We start from the raw sequence: 16,111 nt of genomic DNA, 5'->3' as shown, positions 1-16,111 counted from the left end.
ATTAGAGATTTTCCCAATGGGTTGGGGTTTATGGGGGCAGTTGGGACTGATGTGACCTACTTTATTGCACCTGAAGCAGACGACAGGCTTGCCCTTTACTCCCTGTTGACGTTGCAAATGGTGTCGTTCTGGCTGGTGTCTCTCTGGATACTGTTGTCGAGATGCACCATGAGTAGTTTGCCTCTCCGCAGGTGGACCATATGTTGAGAAGCGTGGCTCACCAGGTGACTTGGTTGGCTGACGTAGACGTTCTCCCTCCGGCTGGCACTTCATTCTCCAAGATTGACGATCTCTGCTCATGCCAGGCTGTTGAAAAGAGAGACGGGACCGCTCGGACAAGGAGCGGTTAGTTTCGAAGGTATCAGCCAACCTGGCTGCCTCCAATGCAGTGGTTAAGTCACGATCCTGCAGAAAGACTCGAACCTCTGGTCCCACAGACTATAGCAGGTTATCAATCAGAATAAGCTGCACCAGCTCCTCAAAGGTAGAGACACCACTTGCTTTATACCAGCTGGTAAAAGCTTTGGTTTGCTGTCTCACAAAGTCCACTAGGGATTGACCAAGCTGCCGCCTGCTTAATTTAAAACGCTTGCGATATTTGGCTGGGATACATGTATATGCTCCCAACACTGTGGTCTTCACTACTTGATAATCAGAGAATTCAGCGTCATTTAATACTGACGTAAATTCCTGTGCCTTACCCGATAATGCTGTATGAACCAACGATGCCCAATGCTGTTCCGGCCACCTCAAGGCTCGAGCCTGATTTTCGAAGCTTTCGAAAAATTGCTCTGGTTCGGCCTCATTGAAGCGGGGAACAAACTGTACTGCTTTTTGTAAACTAAAATCATTTACAGAATGCGAAAACTGCCTCCTTTCTCTTTCCCTATCAAATTCTTCCCTTGCGAATGTTCTCTGTTCCCTAGTTTGCTCAAGATTGATTTTTGCCAGCTCAAGTGCCAACGACGCTGATTCACCTTGAGACAACCCAGCTGCACTATACTGACCATTTTGCTCCGTAGGAGTATCATCTTCCTCCTGCGAGAACATAGGAGTTTTTGCCCTAGCTCCCGTAGAGGGAGGAGTCTGATGTGCCATCTCTTCTTCTATAAGTTTGTCAGCAATCAGTGAACGCAGTTGCGCAGCTGTGAGAGTGCGTTTGTATGTAATGCCAATGGAACGAGCAATTTGCCAACAACGCTGTAGGGACAATTTAGGTAGGTTATGCAAAGTATATGCCGACACCAGACGTCTGACTCGTCTAGGTGGCATAAGTTATTCGCTATGCACAGTACGATTGCAGAATACCCCAACGTAACACGTTAATTTGCAGAACACGCTTAGCTATGCACAGTACGATTGCAGAATACGCATACAAGCAAAGCCGACTGCAAAATTCTCCACACCGAACAGGCTAGTAACAACTGACACGCAAAATTTGTAAAGCAATGCCAGACAGCTACACTGTTCTAGAAGATTGACCGTAGCGAAGCGAGCACACCGAACAAACTAGTAGCGAGCTGTTGAACGATCACACAATAGCAAGGCTGATCATAAAGCAACTGACACGCAAAATTTGTAAAGCAATGCCAGACAGCAAGCTGCACAATGTTCCTGCTACGAGCTTCACCCTAAACTCAACCGTTTCTCTAAGTCCAGCTCCAGCTCCCGGACAGGCTACCCATATTATAACCCAGGATTCCAAATGGCCTGTTACCCCGGGTGTAATGGGAGCAAATAAACACAGTAGAAAAAGTTTAGACTTATATTATCCTTCACCAATTTAGAACAGCAATATGTACACTATGTACAGTGATAAGTATAGTGCACTCCACGGTAAGCAAAGCAGAAATAGAAGCCACAAGATAGCAGACCGTGCTTCAACCAGTTCTAGAATGGGAATGACAAGGGCAGACAGGAGAGCGGGACCCACATAACCTCTGCGATTGCCAAAACCATCTTCTTATTGGCTAGAACCTGGTCACTAGTTGAATGACGGGGCCCCATCATCAACTCTTAGCAACCTGGTTCGCTGGTTGGGGGAGATAGCCTGTAAATGAGGGTGTGTACATGCGCCGAATAAAGGTTACGTACTCTTTGCATGCCACAATAGTGGAAGACTTTGCTAGTACGGAACTCTGCTTCATTTATGTAAGAGACGAGGGAGGAGAAGTCACCATACAGTACATGTTTACAGTACACTGCAACACACTTAAGTGTTTTTGAATTCAACTCTCAACACATTCTCAGTCAGAATTAAATTCAATAACACATACCTTTCTATGTGCTCAGTTTAACTGTCCTATCTAGAGTCACTTAATACTAAAGCACTTAACTGCTTTCTGACAAAATAACCTCAGTAAATTAATTATAGAAGAATCACTGCCCATCATCGTCAGTGGAGATATAATATTCTCTAATATTATCGATAACTATATTGTAAAGGACCACCAGATTTACATTTTTGATTCGCAAGTAAATCTGCTTCGTAGAGGGTATCATATGCTGGCTGAACTGATTTAACTGAAACAGGCAATGAAAAGTCATCAGAATTCAACGCTTTGATTTCTAGAAAGCCTTAGACAAAGTACCTTAACATAGACTGTAGGTAAAATAAGTAAGATAGCAGGTAAGATAAGTAGGTAAGATAGGTAAGATATATTTCAGGCCTGCATGATGACTGCGTCACCTAGTATAGGAAAATGAAAGTTTTTTTTTTTAATTATAGATTATCTGACTGACAGTAACAAGCAGAGTTCTTCAATGGTCGAGTCTTGGCTCATTTCCTTATACAATTCTCTAATAGTAAAAGGGACACATTATCAGTACCCTACTGTGTTCAGCAAGATAAGATGGCGTGTTCCTTCTACAGGTCGGAGCTGCTGGTGAGAACGGTGCCGGGAGACAACGGTCGGGTGTTCAGATGTGAAGCGGATAACAATCTTGGCATTACCGTCGCCACCAGCATCACCCTTAACGTCTTATGTAAGTATTTTTCCTGATAATTTATTTTAATATTGCCAATATAACGTCCCCCATTTATCACAAATATTTCTTCTAGCAATCCCTTACCATTTCATTTATTCCATGTTATTTCATTCTCAATATTCTGGATTTTCAGTTAATATTTTCTTAAGTTAGTTTAATTAGTTTAATATGTTTATTATGCACCCCATACCCATCCTGTGGGCGGTAGTCAAAAGATTACAGAGGTACATAATTGGTCCAGGGACTGGACTCCTAAGTTTTGATAGCTGAGCAAGTTACAAAGGTAATGAACTAGATCTGGTCACAATCATGACCAAGTTACAAAGGTAATGAGCTCCAGGTAGAGCTGGTCACACTCATGAATAATTGCAAAGGTAATGAATCATAAACACATTAATCATGAGAATTTACAAAGGTAATGAGCTCCAGGTAGAGCTGGTCAAAATCATGACAAGTTTCAAAGGTAATGAATGATAAACACGTTATCACATGATTACAATCATAGCCTAGTTACAGAGTAATGAGCAGTTAACAAACATAGCAGGGAATTCATCCATTGCCCCAACAACAGATGTTGCTAGGTGTCTGTCTCTCCTCGGCAGACAGCCATTGCAAACAGCAGCAAGTTGCCCCGGGATCTGCTGCATGCACGAGCACCATCGACCCTCCCCAAGAGGTCCAAGCAGTGTATACAAGAGATTCTTTAGTGGTGGAAATAATGGCGTCGGGAACCCGAACATGAACATGTACTCCATCATCCTTCTATGATGTTACACAATGTTCCTGTAGACTTGACTCGTAGTTCAAGTTCTTTACCTCTGACATCAATCTGATGCCAGAGCTTTTAATTTTGTAAAACTTCAGTAAGTGCTTGAATAATTAGGGGATTCTTGCTAGTATTTCGTACTGGAGAAGTGACCTGAAGAACCAGGAATTCCACGTCTTCAGCAACTCCCTGTTTCAGGGTCTTGAAGGTAGTTTATACATTCTTCTATCATACCATAGCTTCTGATATTATCTTGGAATTCATTTCCTCACAGGAAATTTAGTATCATCCTCTGCGTTTTCCAGGCTCCTATTTTAATTTATTTTCTCAAACTTGGGGTTTAATTTCAGAAACCACCATTTGAGCCATTATTAATTTGTGTTTAAGTCTCCTTGCAGTTTATTTTTGTTATCCTCCTTTTTGTTATCAAGATTCTCATGTTATGCGGAGAACGGAAATTCCTTCTGGATGATCATTGACATGTCATAAAAGGCATAAATTATTAACTTGATTCTTGAGGACTTACATCTTCTGTATCAGTGCTTATGTAAGCTGTAATATCTCAAGTATTATGCAGAATATTTTGAGTATTATTAGACACAAGAAAATTTTATAATTTATAATTTATAATTTATAATTTTATAATCTTCCCAATACCTGGAGGGAATATTTTGAGGAATTGTTAAATGTTGATGAAGACAGGGAAGCTGTGATTTCGTGTATAGGGCAAGGAGGAATAACATCTTGTAGGAGTGAGGAAGAGCCAGTTGTGAGTGTGGGGGAAGTTCGTGAGGCAGTAGGTAAAATGAAAGGGGGTAAGGCAGCCGGGATTGATGGGATAAAGATAGAAATGTTAAAAGCAGGTGGGGATATAGTTTTGGAGTGGTTGGTGCAATTATTTAATAAATGTATGGAAGAGGGTAAGGTACCTAGGGATTGGCAGAGAGCATGCATAGTTCCTTTGTATAAAGGCAAAGGGGACAAAAGAGAGTGCAAAAATTATAGGGGGATAAGTCTGTTGAGTATACCTGGTAAAGTGTATGGTAGAGTTATTATTGAAAGAATTAAGAGTAAGACGGAGAATAGGATAGCAGATGAACAAGGAGGCTTTAGGAAAGGTAGGGGGTGTGTGGACCAGGTGTTTACAGTGAAACATATAAGTGAACAGTATTTAGATAAGGCTAAAGTGGTCTTTGTGGCATTTATGGATTTGGAAAAGGCGTATGACAGGGTGGATAGGGGGGCAATGTGGCAGATGTTGCAGGTGTATGGTGTAGGAGGTAAGTTACTGAAAGCAGTGAAGAGTTTTTACGAGGATAGTGAGGCTCAAGTTAGAGTATGTAGGAAAGAGGGAAATTATTTCTCAGTAAAAGTAGGCCTTAGACAAGGATGTGTGATGTCACCGTGGTTGTTTAATATATTTATAGATAGGGTTGTAAGAGAAGTAAATGCGAGGGTCTTGGCAAGAGGCGTGGATCATAGAACTGATGAGGGGAAAAGGGTGAGTGGTGCACTTAGGAGTCTGTGGAGACAAAGAACTTTGTCCTTGGAGGCAAAGAGGGGAATGTATGAGAGTATAGTTTTACCAACGCTCTTATATGGGTGTGAAGCATGGGTGATGAATGTTGCAGCGAGGAGAAGGCTGGAGGCAGTGAAGATGTCATGCCTGAGGGCAATGTGTGGTATGAATATAATGCAGAGAATTCGTAGTTTGGAAGTTAGGAGGAGGTGCGGGATTACCAAAACTGTTGTCCAGAAGGCTGAGGAAGGGTTGTCGAGGTGGTTCGGACATGTAGAGAGAATGGAGCGAAACAGAATGACTTCAAGAGTGTATCAGTCTGTAGTGGAAGGAAGGCGGGGTAGGGGTCGGCCTAGGAAAGGTTGGAGGGAGGGGGTAAAGGAGGTTTTGTGTGCGAGGGGCTTGGACTTCCAGCAGGCATGCGTGAGCGTGTTTGGTAGGAGTGAATGGAGACAAATGGTTTTTAATACTTGACGTGCTGTTGGAGTGTGAGCAAAGTAACATTTATGAAGGGGTTCAGGGAAAATGGCATTCCGGACTTGAGTCCTGGAGATGGGAAGTACAGTGCCTGCACTCTGAAGGAGGGGTGTTAATGTTGCAGTTTAAAAACTGTAGTGTAAAGCACCCTTCTGGCAAGACAGTGATGGAGTGAATGATGGTGAAAGTTTTTCTTTTTCGGGCCACTCTGCCTTGGTGGGAATCGGCCAGCTTTCAGGGAGAAGGCTTACAGCTTTTCATCTCATCCCCTGCATGCATCAGCCTTACTAGAGATATTAACAATGCAAGGAATTCGCGAGAGCAGGGGAAATATACACAAACACTGATCTCTGGCTGAAGGAGACTCGAACCTACGAACCTTGGAACAAAGTACGCAGTGCTTTACCAATCTACCCACACTGGACCAATACCTTGGAGTCCAGCTTGCGCTAGAGTTTGATCCAAGGCAGCCAGCTTTCAGAGAGAAGGCTTACAGCTTTGTACACACACACACACACACATGAAGCAAGAAAACAAGGGGAAAAAAAAGCAATTGAAAGCATCATGAAAGCAATAGGAGAAGACGACATGACCCAGCTGGAAAATTTTCGGAGAATATGGGAGTTTGTAAAAAAAAAGAACCCGGCCAGTGAAAGTGACCTTCAAGGCAGAATCGACTCGGAACAGAATCCTGCAGGAGAAAGCACGATTAAAGGACATGCCGGCATACAGGAAGGTGTATCTCGACCGAGACAGAACACAAGAAGAAAGGCAGAAATTGAGAGAGATGGTACAAAGGCGAAAGGAGGAAAGAGAGGGGATGGAGAAGACAGACAGGAGATCCCAGACCCAGGAAGAAGATCAAATACAGCCTCCCTCACAACTTCCTATAGAAGCCTCCCAACCAGGTCAACCCCAGTGCAACCAAACACTCTAAACCAAAACACCCATACCACATCCAATGCCCCCACCCACTGCATTACAAACTCCACCACCACAGCAACCACCCATAGTTCCTTATCAGGTCTCCCACTTCCCCAACCCAATACACCTCCCAGACCAGAGTCTTAGAAAAGAAGTTGAAGGTGTGGTATACAAATGCAGATGGAATAACAAATAAGTATGAGGAGTGGCACGAAAGAATCAAGGAGACATCCCCAGACATAACAGCACTCACAGAAACAAAATTCACCAGAATAACAGATTCATTCTTTCCATCCGGATATCAAATCCTCAGGAAAGACAGAGGGAGGAGAGGGGGAGGAGGAGTTGCACTGCTCATTAAAAACCAGTGGGGTTTTGAGAAAATGGAAGAAGTGGATGGCATGGGCGAAAGGGACTACTTAGTAGGAACAATCCAGTGTGAGGGACATAAGGTGATAATTTCAGTAATGTACAACCCACCACAGAAATGCAGGAGGCCAAGAGAAGAATACGAAGAGAGCAACAGAGCAATGGTCGACACACTAGCCGAGGTGGCCAGGAGAGCACACATGGGGGGAGCAAAGTTACTAGTTATGGGTGATTTCAATCACAAGGAGATTGACTTGGAAAACCTGGAGCCCCATGGGGGTCCCGAAACATGGAGAGCCAAGATGATGGATGTGGTACTGGAAAACCTCATGCATCAACATGTTAGAGACACTACCAGAGAGAGAGGAGAGGATGAACCAGCAAGGCTGGACCTTGTATTCACCTTGAGTAGTTCGGACATCGAGGATATCATGTACGAAAGGCCCCTAGGAGCTAGTGATCATGTGGTTCTGTGCTTCGACTACATAGTTGAGCTCCAAGTGGAGAGAGTGGCAGGAATAGGGTGGGAAAAACCAAACTACAAAAGGGGGAACTACTCAGGCATGAGGAACTTCCTTTAAGACATTCAGTGGGAGAGGGAACTGACAGGAAAACCAGTACAAGAAATGATGGTCTATGTGGCAACAAAATGCAAGGAGGCAGAGGAGAGGTTTGTTCCCAAGGCAAACAGAAATAATGGGAAGAACAGAACGAGTCCTTGGTTCACCCGAAGGTGTAGGGAGGCAAAAACTAGGTGCACTAGAGAATGGAAAAGGTACAGAAGACAGAGAACTCAGGAAAATAAAGAGATTAGCCGAAGAGCCAGAAACGAATATGCACAGATAAGAAGGGAGGCTCAGCAACAATATGAAAATGACATAGCATCGAAAGTCAAGACTGACCCGAAGCTGTTGTACAGCCACATCAGGAGGAAAACAACAGTCAAGGACCAGGTAATCAGACTGAGGAAGGGTGATGGGGAATTCACAATAAACGACCGAGAGGTATGCCAGGAGCTCAACACGAGATTTAAAGAAGTATTTACAGTGGAAACCAGTAGGACTCCAGGAAATCAGAACAGGGGGGTACACCAGCAAGTGCTGGATGTGGTACATATAACCAAGGAGGAGGTGAAGAAGCTGCTATGCGAACTTGACACCTCAAAGGCGGTGGGACCAGACATCTCTCCGTGGGTCCTTAAAGAGGGAGCAGAGATATTGTGTGTGCCATTAACAAAGATCTTCAACACATCATTTGAAACTGGGCAACTCCCTGAGGTATGGAAGATGGCAAATGTAGTCCCAATTTTTAAAAAGGGAGACAGACATGAGGCACTAAACTACAGACCTATATCACTAACGTGTATAGTATGCAAGGTAATGGAGAAGATCATCAGGAGGAGAGTGGTGGAGCACCTGGAAAGAAACAAGTGTATAATTGACAACCAGCACGGTTTCAGGGAAGGAAAATCCTGTGTCACAAACCTACTAGAGTTTTATGACAAGGTGACAGAAGTAAGACAAGAGAGAGAGGGGTGGATCGACTGCATTTTGTTGGACTGCAAGAAGACCTTCGACACAGTTCCTCACAAGAGGTTACTGCAAAAGCTAGAGGATCAGGCACACATAACAGGAAAGGCACTGCAATGGATCAGAGAATACCTGACAGGGAGGCAACAACGAGTCATGGTACGTGACGAGGTGTCAGAGTGGGCGCCTGTGACAAGCGGGGTTCCACAGGGGTCAGTCCTAGGACCTGTGCTGCTCTTGGTATATGTGAACGACATAACGGAAGGGATAGACTCAGAAGTGTCCTTGTTTGCAGATGATGTGAAGTTAATGAGAAGAATCAAATCGGATGAGGATCAGGCAGGACTACAAAGAGACCTGGACAGGCAACAAGCCTGGTCCAGCAGCTGGCTCCTTGAGTTTAACCCTGCCAAATGCAAAGTCATGAAGATTGGGGAAGGGCAAAGAAGACCGCGGACACAATATAGTTTAGATGGCCAAAGACTGCAAACCTCACTCAAGGAAAAAGATCTGGGGGTGAGTATAACACCGAGCATATCTCCTGAGGCGCACATCAATCAGATAACTGCTGCAGCATACGGGCGCCTGGCAAACCTACGGATAGCGTTCCGATACCTCAGTAAGGATTCGTTCAAGACTCTGTATACCATTTACGGGGATTATTCTACGAAGAAAGGTTGAGGGAAATCGGCCTGACGACACTGGAGGACAGGAGGGTCAGGGGAGACATGATAACGACATATAAAATACTGCGCGGAATAGACAAGGTGGACAAAGACGGGATGTTCCAGAGAAGGGACACAGACACAAGAGGTCACAATTGGAAGTTGAAGACTCAGATCAATCAAAGGGATGTTAGAAAGTATTTCTTCAGTCATAGAGTAGTCAGGCCGTGGAATAGCCTAGAAAGTTAAGTAGTGGAGGCGGGAACCATACATAGTTTTAAGGCGAGGTATGATAAAGCTCATGGGGCAGGGAGAGAGAGGACCTAGTAGCAATCAGCGAAGAGGCGGGGCCAGGAGCTATGAATCGACCCCTGCAACCATAAATAGGTGAGTACAAATAGGTGGGTACACACACACACATACACACACATTAAGGGCAATCGGCCAAACAACACTGGAGGACAGGACGGTCAGGGGAGACATGATAACGACATACAAAATACTGCATGGAATAGATAAGGTGGACAGAGACAGGATGTTCCAGAGATGGGACACAGAAACAAGGGGTCACAAAACTATTCCCGGAGCTAAAGGGTGTGTCCTACGAGGAGAGGTTAAGGGAAATCAACCTGACGACACTGGAGGACAGGAGGAATAAAGGGGACATGATAACGACATATGAAGTATTGAAAGGAATTCAGAACATGGATAGGAACAGGATGTTTCAGGAGCTGGACACACCAACAAGGGGTCACAACAGGAAATTGAAAACTCAGATGAGTTACAGGGATGTTGCTGTATAGCCCTTGTGGCTTAACGCTTCTTTTTGATTATAATAATAATACAGGGATGTTAGGATGAATTTCTTCAGTGACAGAGTTGTCAGGAAGTGGAAAAGTCTGATGTAGTGATGTAGTGATGTAGTGATGTAGTGATGTAGTGATGTAGTGATGTAGTGATGTAGTGATGTAGTGATGTAGCGATAAAGCTTATTGAGAAAGGAGAGAGTGGACCTAGTAGCGTACAGCAGAGGCGGGGCCAGGAGCTATGACTCTGACCCTGCAACCACAACTAGGTGAGCACACACACACACACTACCACCAGACGGCTATAAAGAGTTGTTATAACTGAACTGTTATAACTATATTATAATTATTCTTCTTTAGTGAAAGAACATACATGGAGCATGTTAAAGAACATACATGGAGCATGTTAAAGAACATACATGGAGCATGTTAAAGAACATACATGGAGCATGTTAAAGAACATACATGGAGCATGTTAAAGAACATACATGGAGCATGTTAAAGAACATACATGGAGCATGTTAAAGAACATACATGGAGCATGTTAAAGAGAACGTGGAAACAGTTGCAGTCCTACTACAATCGCATCCTTAGTAACGTAAATACCATTGTTTTAACTTGTGGAAGTTAATATACATTTGTTCTCAGTTTGAATAGGAGCAGTAGGGCGAAGAGCCACTGCTGTACAAAGGGTCTGAAGATATAAACTTGTGCTGATTACAGAGCTGAGAGCTGTTGGGAGAAAATCACAGCTAGAGGACGAGCTCTCTCACTTTGAGAGCTTGCACTCACTAACATACTTGCAGAAGCCTTCATTATACTATTTGTGAGCCATAGTTTCACCTGGCCTCATTGTATGTAATAAATGCTTACCCCACATGCTGGTGTTACTAGTGTAGCTGCGGTTATCTACCTCTCACAGATCGACTTCATGTTCGGGTAGAGTTTCCTTCACCAGCTCGTTGGCTCGAGGTAATTTTTATGTCTTGTCTGCCTAATCTGACTGGAAGATTGGCTTACTCCTACTGTGATTCGTCCTGAAAGAGGTTTAGGTTGTTTTTTAACGGGAACTATAGGAGAGAGTCGTACCCTCTCAGTCTGGGGCCGACAAATGATGGAGAACATCATAAAAAAGTAAGTTAGGTTAAGAAAAGACAGGCACCAGGTGAGGACATGAGAGGTACGAGGATCATCAATGTTACTGGTCCTGGTTTCCATTCACTTGAGGTAAGAGGTTTATTCCCAGCATCTCAGCAACAACATTTGATCCAAGTGGCGATGCAAGAAGATTAAGAGGGTTGGGTTTAACGATTTTAATACTTGTAAAACTTTACAGAGAACATAACATTGTATCAATTAGAGTTTTTTTGTAAGGTCCACCTTTTTCATCATTATTGTGGGCTACGCATCTATTATCTAATTATCTATTGTTTTTACTTGTGCTAATACTACAGATGGACCAGTATGGTTGCAGGAGCCACCAAGAACAGTAGACGTAATAGAAGGGAATGACTTGATCATAACAGTTGCAGCCACAGCCAACCCAACTCCTGTCAGGTAATGTACAGATGTGGATGATGTCTATATCATGTTATTCCTGGTTACTGGAACATTATATACTAACAATATGCAATAAAAAATACTGAACACAACTCAGACATTTGATTAGCTAACATTTTGCTCTCTGGAAGGACTGACATTGACAAAGTTCTCAGTGAGAGAAACATTGACCAAGTTCTCAGTGAGAGAAACATTGACAAAGTTCTCAGTGAGAGAAACATTGATAAGTTTTCAGCGAGAGAAACATTGACAAAGTTCTCAGTGAGAGAAACATTGACAAAGTTCTCAGTGAGAGAAACATTGACAAAGTTCTCAGTGAGAGAAACATTGACAAAGTTCTCAGTGAGAAAAACATTGACAAAGTTCTCAGTGAGAGAAACATTGACAAAATTCTCAGTGAGAGAAACATTGACAAAGTTCTCAGTGAGAGAAATATTGACAAAATTCTCAGTGAGAGAAACATTGACAAAGTTCTCAGTGAGAGAAACATTGACAAAATTCTCAGTGAGAGAAACATTGACAAAGTTCTCAGTGAGAGAAACATTGACAAAGTTCTCAGTGAGAGAAACATTGACAAAGTTCTCAGTGAGAGAAACATTGACAAAATTCTCAGTGAGAGAAACATTTCTTCATTACTTTTTTTATTCTCAAACAATTGTCTTCAGCAAATTTTTTTAATACTCAAATTTTAATGATATTTTGACATAAAGTTGAGACAAGTTACAAGACGATAATCTCCAACTTAAGTCTCCATCACCTTGAAATAAAAACGAAGAGAAATAATATTTCTTATCTTTTCGTTCTCGTTTTCATTTGTAATCGTGAAAAATTATCAATTTAAATATTTTTTAGAGGTAAGTGATTAGGGAAAGTCAAAAAGAAATATTTATGTTCAAGAATTATATATATATATATATATATATATATATATATATATATATATATATATATATATATATATATATATATATATATATATATATATATATATATATATATATATATATATATATATATTGAACCTCAGAAAATTCAGAAAATAAACTAAAAATGGGAAATGGAATTTAAAAAAAATAAATAGCAGAGTTTTGTAATAAAATGGTATTAAACTCTGCAAAAATTATTATGATCACTAACTAATATTTGATGTTATTGATAATAAAGAATTGAGACACTTATGCAGCATATGGACATCTTTGTTGAAGAAACGTTTCGCCACACAGTGGCTTCATCAGTGTAAGGAGAGGAGGAGTTTGAGGTAATCAGTCCCTCAGCCTTGAGTCGATGTGTTCAGTCTATCACTCTAAGTCACCTCTCTATCCCCATGCTGTGGAGAAATTTTCTCCAGGAGGGGAGTATCAGCCCTCTTCATCCCCTTTCAGCCCCTTTCAGACCCTATCAGCCCTGAGGGGCCCAGCCCTCTCAGAAGGGGCAAGCGTCTTGTTTACTGCTTCAGCAAGTAATTGATCCCAGATGCAGTACCAGTATGTGACGTGGTCAAGTGACCGCCGCTCCTTGCAAGAGTCCAGTGTTGTAAAGTGTAGTTAATAAGAGACAGTCCATCTCTTACCTTAGCAGGACAATTAAGGAAAATCCTGTTCCCACTTTATTACCATGGTAAAGATAGTGTACATTGTTGTTTATGCTTAAGACAGCAAGAATCAAACATTCTGCTTTGCTTCATGGTGGAAGTTTGGCAAGGAAGCTAAAAGTACTAGGTCAGCTTTTTCTTTATGTTCTAGGAGCATTGCAGCAGCGTAGGAGGCTGTGAGGTCAGATTACTTTTCACCCTACTGGGAGTCACACTGACGCCAGGATAACCAACAAAGAACACAGATCCGTGCGCTAGTGTGAACAAAATGTCTCATAAAACACGATAAACACTTACAGAGAAGTGTGATCAGCTTCTTTAGTGATAAGATTGTGAACAATAAAGACAAACCTTGTGGAACATAGTGTACCAGTGTGTGTATTCCTAGACTAAGGAAGACGTGGACATGCAAGGACACTTCAGCTTCTATCAAGTCACCGATACCTGTCGAGGGTGTAAAGAACACCATAGCTCACGCTACAAGAGCAAGGTGGGTCTCAGTTTTCTTATAGTGCTGGGAACTGCTCAGTTCTTGTGTCGCAAGGAGTTTGTAATCAACCTATAGTCGGCAGTGAGGTGCGGACTTTTGAGTCCACACAAGTAAGTGTTGTCAGCAATCAGTGAATGATATATGCTGACATAACACCCCCCAGGGGTAATTTATAATCATACCTAATATACTTTATTTCAACCCGTTAAGTGGATGAGACAGCTTCTCAAGACCTCGTCTGCAGGGGCGGCTGTGTGGACGATAGCTGTCTTATCAGCTAAGTACTCCCTATATTTAATCTTTAACCTTAGTTGGTAAACCATTTCTCAACACATGCTGTACTTCCTACAAAAGTGATAGACTGAACACTTCGACTCCAGGCTGAGGGACTGATTACCTCAAACTCCTCCTATCCTTACACATTTCTACATTGTATTGGACTGATGAAGCCATTGTGTGGCGAAACTTTTCTGCAATAAAGTTTCCCATATGTTCCCATGTGTTGTTATTAATCAATACCACTCGTTCATGCTCACAATAATTACAATAATATATATATATATATATATATATATATATATATATATATATATATATATATATATATATATATATATATATATATATATATATATATATATATATATTTGGTCAGACAATGAAGTTGCCCTACAATAAATTCAAAATATTTACTATTATATTATTAGCATTAGGCATCGAGTTGCAAGATTTAATCAACACAGGATAACTAATGTAATAAATCTTAAATGTATCATTTTGTTAGGTTCAGGGCGTGGAAAATACCTCTGAGACTGTTCGTGGAGGACTTGAAAGCGCTTGAAAAATGTTGACATTAATAGTTTTATCTTGTTATACCGAATAACATGGAAATGATTTGTTCATTAACATAAGCAACTTCATCGAGAAAACTTAATAATCAGGTATATAAAACGAGAAGTATATTTGACTCACGAAATTGTAATGACACGATTGCAAATAAACCATACCACGGGCGGGATTTGAACCCGGATTTGTGGTCACAGTGGTGCCTATGCTAACCTTCCTATGGTGTCGAAATATACCTAGTTGGATGAATCTTATTGTGGCTAGCTGGTCCAGTGGCTAACGCGACGGTCTGGAGTTTTAAGACTCTCTGACCGCGGGTTCAAATCCCGCCCATGGTATGGAGAAGTATATCTCTCAGTGTTCTGTATTTACACCGAGAATATACTTTATAGCCTAAGCCTTAAGGAATAAATGATGCATACTGCTTGGTCACTGGGTGCTTAGACTGTGGCCTTAATAATTCATGTCAGCTATGTCTTAATCTGTCAAAGCTTAACCTGGTAACGAAGCCACCTGACTCACGATGTGCACATACCTAGTTCTGTCCTAACAACATCATACACAGGTACACTTGGTGGCATGGACCGGAACCTCTGAAAGGTGTGGAATTAGAGGCCAGCGAGCTGGGACAACTTCACCTTAAGAGAGTATTGCGTCAAGATGCCAGCACGTACACTGTTATTGCCTCAAACCAGCACGGGACTCTCAACGCATCCTTTGTTATCAATGTTCTCTGTAAGTCTCTGTGTATGTATGCATTTATACATTACCACATTCGTCATGTTTGTGTATGTATTTATTAGCAAACTAACCTAAGTAAAATGCACATTTGAATCTATGTATGGACTCCACCCTTCCTATCCCTACCTGACATTTTCATACATATCAACATTGTGCATTGTGCTTCGTTTATCTAATGCCTTTTTTTATCCTTGACTGTCTTCGTTTAATATTCTCTATTCTGGCATTTATCTCCATATCTGATCAAGTGTTTTAATAACTGGAGTTTCCTTCTACATTATCATTTTGGTTGTTTGGTATTTTATAAATTAGTTCCATACGAATTAACATAATCAAAGGCCTTTTCCCAATCTAAAAATATACATATATATATATATATATATATATATATATATATATATATATATATATATATATATATATATATATATATATATATATATATATATATATATATATATATAATATATATATATATATATATGTATATATATATATATATATATATATATATATATATATATATATATATATATATATATATATATATATATATATATATATATGTATATATATATATATATATATATATATATATATATATATATATATATATATATATATATATATATATATATATATATATATATATATATATATATATATATATATATATATATATATATATATATATATATATTTATAACAAACTGCGGCTTGCCGGGGGATCGAACCCGTGTTGTTTTAGCCTGCTTCGAGGGAAGAGCGAAAGTTCACGACGCCCTAAACTGGACAATACATGTGGAAAAAGACACTTATGTACAGTTCAGGACATTTATT

General features: G+C 40.9%; 1 long non-coding RNA gene across 1 annotated transcript; it reads left to right on the top strand.

Annotated features, from left to right (window-relative positions):
* The first annotated feature begins 2,872 nt into the window (after positions 1-2,872).
* On the top strand, positions 2,873-15,259 carry LOC138853101 (uncharacterized). Its single transcript, XR_011392337.1, has 3 exons — positions 2,873-2,985; positions 11,498-11,600; positions 15,096-15,259. It is a non-coding gene; the product is annotated as an uncharacterized lncRNA (long non-coding RNA).
* The last annotated feature ends 852 nt before the right edge of the window (positions 15,260-16,111 follow it).

The sequence above is a fragment of the Cherax quadricarinatus genome, chromosome 22, assembly GCF_038502225.1.
Source record: "Cherax quadricarinatus isolate ZL_2023a chromosome 22, ASM3850222v1, whole genome shotgun sequence".
NCBI classification, from domain to species: Eukaryota; Metazoa; Arthropoda; class Malacostraca; order Decapoda; family Parastacidae; genus Cherax; species Cherax quadricarinatus.
This window is presented reverse-complemented; position numbering and strand designations above follow the sequence as displayed.